Here is a 5,483-nt window from a genome sequence, read left to right as displayed (position 1 = left end):
TGCCGATGCTTTCATTCTTTTTACTATTACGATGTTATTATACATTAATTACATTATGAATTATGCTGTGCACTTGCAAATGTATGACATGTGTAGGTAGATACTTTACTTAAATTATGAGCTTTTGTTTAAATGACCCGTTAATACTTACATATCATCGTGCAGTGAGGCTATTGGACCCCGAATATTTTATGTCATTGTACTGTTATTATTGAAGCATTTTTTCAACGATAACGACGCTAATTAATGTTTTTGGTTTGTTACCATACATCCTCACACTTGGAAGGTAATACTTACCTTCAAGTGAATTAGTGACATTCAGTCCGGTCTCTTACAATCGTCTCTTACTATACCAGCAGGCTCGAGAAGAGCTGGCACTGACGCTGGCAAGAGGCCGGCGGAGAATATCGTTAAGCGTGGCGTGGTGTAAGGTGTTTAGTAAAAATGTTGCAATGCTGCATAATGTTGTTCAACTGGCCGGCTTCATAAGCGGCGATTTATTTACCGTGCGCGCCAGGCCAGAGACCCATAAGCTGAGTCATACGTTTTAGCTAAAAACGGTTTCTATGGTGGCCCGGCGTATTGTGTACGCTCGGCGGGGCTTGGTCATGAATAGGTGGGTGTTTGGTGATCTTTATGCACATGTGACCGTTAAATACAGGTATAGTCTGTTCAAATCACTCAACTTGGCATGGCACAATTTTGTTCACTCTTTTTGATTAAATTAAATAAATGACCACCACGCAAGGAGTAGTGTGTATAACACTTCTCAATGCGTTCATTTTGCAGCTTCTAGCAAGAATAGATCGTACATGAGTACTAAAATCGCTATGACTTAGGTATAAGTGTTGTTCTAGTATTTATTATTTAGACGCTATGTCTATAAAAAACCATAAATAACCCACTTAAGCAGGTACTGGATAAACAAATAAGATGTGGATTTCATTACAGCTTCCAGTAATAGTGTCGATCTTTATTCAAAAACTAAAATTAAAACAGAAACAACCGCTTTTATACAGTTTAGTCTCCACGAGTGCTTCTTTTCAGCATTTAGTAACCACTATCACATTGTTAATACTGTCTATTTAATATTCCACAACACAGAATACACGCCTAATTGCTGCTAATGGCTCTATTTTGCAGCTTTTAGTGAATACAAATGAATAACTGTGCAAGAAATAAGTATTATTCAGCTTTATTAAGCAAAACCGATACTATACAAAATTTATTCAGCATAAATTGGTATACCGGCCCACATATTTTCTTATTCCGAATTTAGTAATTTCCAGCGCTTATACACAAAATTTATGCAATCTTAATTTAAATAAGATGATAATTTGACGGTATTGTCCTGCTTGTGTGTTAATTGGGAAATTATTCATTAAATGAATTATTTAATTAGGTATTTTTTTTTATAATTGTCGACTGCCAGCGTATTTTAGATCGGCTCGGGTTATTCCCACTTGTTACAACCAAGTTGTTACCAGTGGTAACTGCTGGGATTTTCTTTCCACCTTTTACCACTGGGATTTTTTTCCCAGTAGTTACCACTGGTAAAAGGTGGTAATTGTTTTCCCAATAGTTACCACCAAAATTTGGTTAGCGTTCAATACCTAATAATAAAAACAGTATAAAGTGATTTAATCAATAATTAATTATAAATGAATTAGTTATTCTTTTAATTATAAGTCGATTACTGTTTCAGTAAGCTGCCTTTATAGTGATAAAAAAAATCGATCTTCGACTGATTACGATTTTCTCTTTTAAATCACTTTTTGACCTCGATGGAAACTTGCGTATTTTTTTTTTCATTTTCCACCACAATGTTTCAATGGGTGACAAATCTGGACTATTCGACGACCACTCCATAGTGGGGATTCCTTTAGACTCGAGCCAAGTCTTCGTGGTCTTCGCAGTATGGCAAGATGCCCCGTCTTGTTGAAAAGTGTAGACATTTTCATATTTCAAGCTTAGAATAGATGGAATTAAACTGGTTTTCAAAATGTCCAGGTATTTCACTGCATTAACAGTCCCTTCTACAAAATGCAGGCGGCCTACCCCTTGTGCCGACATGCAACCCCATATCATCACAGACCCAGGAAAATTCGTTCGTCGCCGACAGTTACTACGAATTTTGATTCATCACTCCATATAATTTGACGCCATTGCTCAGTAGTCCAGTTTGAGTGCTCGCGACCGAATTTCAGCCTCTTCTTTTTCTGTAACTCCGTTAGTAAAGGTTTTTCCTTGGCCGTGTAAAAACCATATCCCATTCTTTTGAGAACCCTTTTGCAGGTATCCACTGAAACGTCTTTCTGGATCATATCACGCCATTTTACGGTAAGTTCCCCCGCACGAGCACGGCGGTTTTGTATGATAATTTTCTTTAAAACTCGGTTTTCAGCTGGTCATACGCGGTCGACCAGACTTCTTCAAACACGAAATTGTGCCGTGTTTCTTGCGATGCTGGATGATTGACTGGACAGTAGATCTTGGCAGTAATAAATCTCTGGCGATTTGGTTGGTAGATTTTCCACTCTCACTACTGAAAATTATAATTTTCCTGACTTCTTCTGTGACTGGTTTGCCGCGGCCCATGTTGCTCTAAATTACTTATTATAATGAAAAATACTTGGAGTATGTACTTATATATGTACCCTTACCCTTTGACATATTAAATGACAATGGGTTCCAAATTTATTTGAATCATTTTTATTTATTTGAGTAATAACATTAAAGAGGCTTAACGCTAGGCATATACAAACTATTTTGCATCAATTAAGAACCTGCCGAACTGTTTTGTGAAACCATACATGAATGAATATACCTAGGATTTTTTTTTCTTACATTGTATTTATTGTGCAATAGTGTAAAAGCAACGTTGTATTTATGGAGTATAACATTGTAGAAATCGTTTGCTGCTAATGCCTTTCTAGAAATAAAACCAGTTGGTATAAGATTCATATACTTAATAATCTATGACTTGACGAACTCTTCTGCATTGGGGCTCGTAACACTTTGACCGAGTATGCTATCAAAATCGTAGTAGACTTTTCTTGGTCCGACTCTAAAACCTTTACAATTTTTAGGAAGTTTTAGAGCATACATCAATCATTCGTTAAGAGACTCACTCAATCATTTTAAACTGTTTGACAATATAGCACAACTCTATAGTACCTTTCCAGTGTGTCCGTTACCAAAATAAGTTTATGGCTAAAATTTCATTTTGGGTACAAGCTTTTATTGCTGACTGTGCGTACTTTTCTCACCACAGGCAACGAATACTCATCGAGACAATTCTAAAGAGCGTTGCGTTGTTTTATCACAGAGTTCCTATGGCTACCTTCTGTTTCCATCATCAGATCAGCTCGATGGTACCTAGTTTTCCAATGTCACCCAAGTTACATGTATGCAAATTTTCAGCCTCGTCGGAAACCAGGAAGTGGGTCAAATTTAACTTGCAAGATTTTACACGTACCTACAAACAGTTGTACGGTAGATTGCAAGTTAAAGAAAAGCTTGTAATAATATACCTACTATTATTGTAATCTACTATTATTTTCAATAGGAGGATACAATTTGTAGTTGATATATTATTTTTAATTATAAGGTAAATATCCTTGCTCGTTTTTGTCCCTATTCCCCCCGCCGTCCTTATCATTACTAATACTAATAACACAGGAGTCTCTTATTTAAGGGGCCCATTGATTAACAGCCCGCCGGTCGGTATCAAAGAGCATATAATCACTACGTTTTAGTCGGTATCAGCCTGTCAGTTGTTCGGAACTGTCAACCTTTTTGTTCTAACTGACAGGCCGATACCGTCCGGCGGACTGTTACTGGGCAGTGGGCCCCTTTAGGTATGCATAATATGTAATACATGTTTGACGAAGGAATGTACGCACCTTGGCCAACTGTTCACAGATGACGATGTTTTTATCCTCATACGTAACGGCTGGCCTAGTGAAACGATAAATGACCATTTAATTTAAGGAAACTTGTTTATTCACAGTAAAGAGGGTAAGACACACAGGGCAAACACCGATCCGTGACATTGTTTTAGATAGCTTATGTATATCAAGAAATTACAATATAGTACTGAAAGATACAGAAGTTTACACATTAAATTGTGTAGGTACATAGTGTAGGTAATTATTAACTATAAAACCTTATGTTAACACAGGGTTACCTGAATATTAATATCAAATAAATCGCAGTCTTCAAAATGTAATTAAACATTAATAAGTCGTATTTGGACACCTATTCCCACATTTCACACTGGAATAACATACATTAATTAAAAGATAAATTCGAAGGTTACGTTCAGTACAGCTACCTTCCTCGTGTTTTAAAGCCGTAAGCTCGTGTATAAAATGAGTCGTACATTCGTGGGTAATACCAACGAGAATTTGAAATAGAGATGGGTTGTCTTGTAGCTACATTAAATTTACTGCCATCTTTCGACACATGATTAAAACTTTTAGAACGCCATTTATCTTTGATCCTTATTTAATATCAAATAGTGGCGCCATCAAATAGATCAAAGGTCAAAGGTATGGCGGCATCGTTTCGAGCGATGTGTAAGATGGCGCCACTTTTGAAATTAACAAATCTAACACATATCAGTGAAATAGGCGGCGTTCTAAAAGTTTTAATCATACGTCGACAGACGGCAGTATTTAGGTACTGTGGCTACAAAATTTTCTTTGACAATCCACCTCTATTTCAGTTTCTGTTTGCTAATACTAAGTTTTTTTAGCATTTGAAAGAACGGAGTTGTATAATCTGAACTATATTTTCCTTCAAAATATAACTGCATAAAGTAGCTAATTTAGATTCCTTATTTCTACGGAGTCATTTTTAAACCTAAACAAAAACGCAAACCTCTGAAAAAATAAGTAAAGTGTAAAATAAAATAAAAACAAGGATGTAAAGAAATATTTATTTACGAAAACAAATTAAGTACCACATCATTATTGTTGCAATTTTAAAGACGACATTGAATATTAGTCACAATTAAGTATCATCACGGGGAGGAGTAAACCTATAAAAACATAATATACCTACTAAAAATATGATAGGTATGCAACTAGTCGATCCGTTTATTTATTTCATTTTCACCTCAGCAGCTCGAACAAGGGTACTTCGCTGCTTAAAATCAGTGAGCAAAATTGCATTTTGCTTACTGAGTAAGATAAAATTACATTCAAGTGACCTTTATATATTCGAATATCATTTCAACGTGCGGGGCCAAAAACAAGTTCAAAATATTCGGTTTCTATTCTCTGTCTTTTTCTCATTAGCCGGGTCCACACAGAGCGAGCATACGCGCGAGGCAATTTCCTCACGTACAAAGCGGGCAGTGTAGACGTGCCTCTTCCGAGGCGGCGCGTGCGTTTGCTCGCCCGAGCGCGCCGCCTCGACCGAGGCACGTCTACAATGGCCAACAGTGTTGGCCGAACGTCAATGCCATCCAACATGAA

The sequence above is a fragment of the Cydia pomonella genome, chromosome 1 (assembly GCF_033807575.1).
Source record: "Cydia pomonella isolate Wapato2018A chromosome 1, ilCydPomo1, whole genome shotgun sequence".
NCBI lineage: Eukaryota > Metazoa > Arthropoda > Insecta > Lepidoptera > Tortricidae > Cydia > Cydia pomonella.
The sequence above is the reverse complement of the archived record's forward strand: the minus strand, read 5'-3'. Positions refer to the sequence as shown.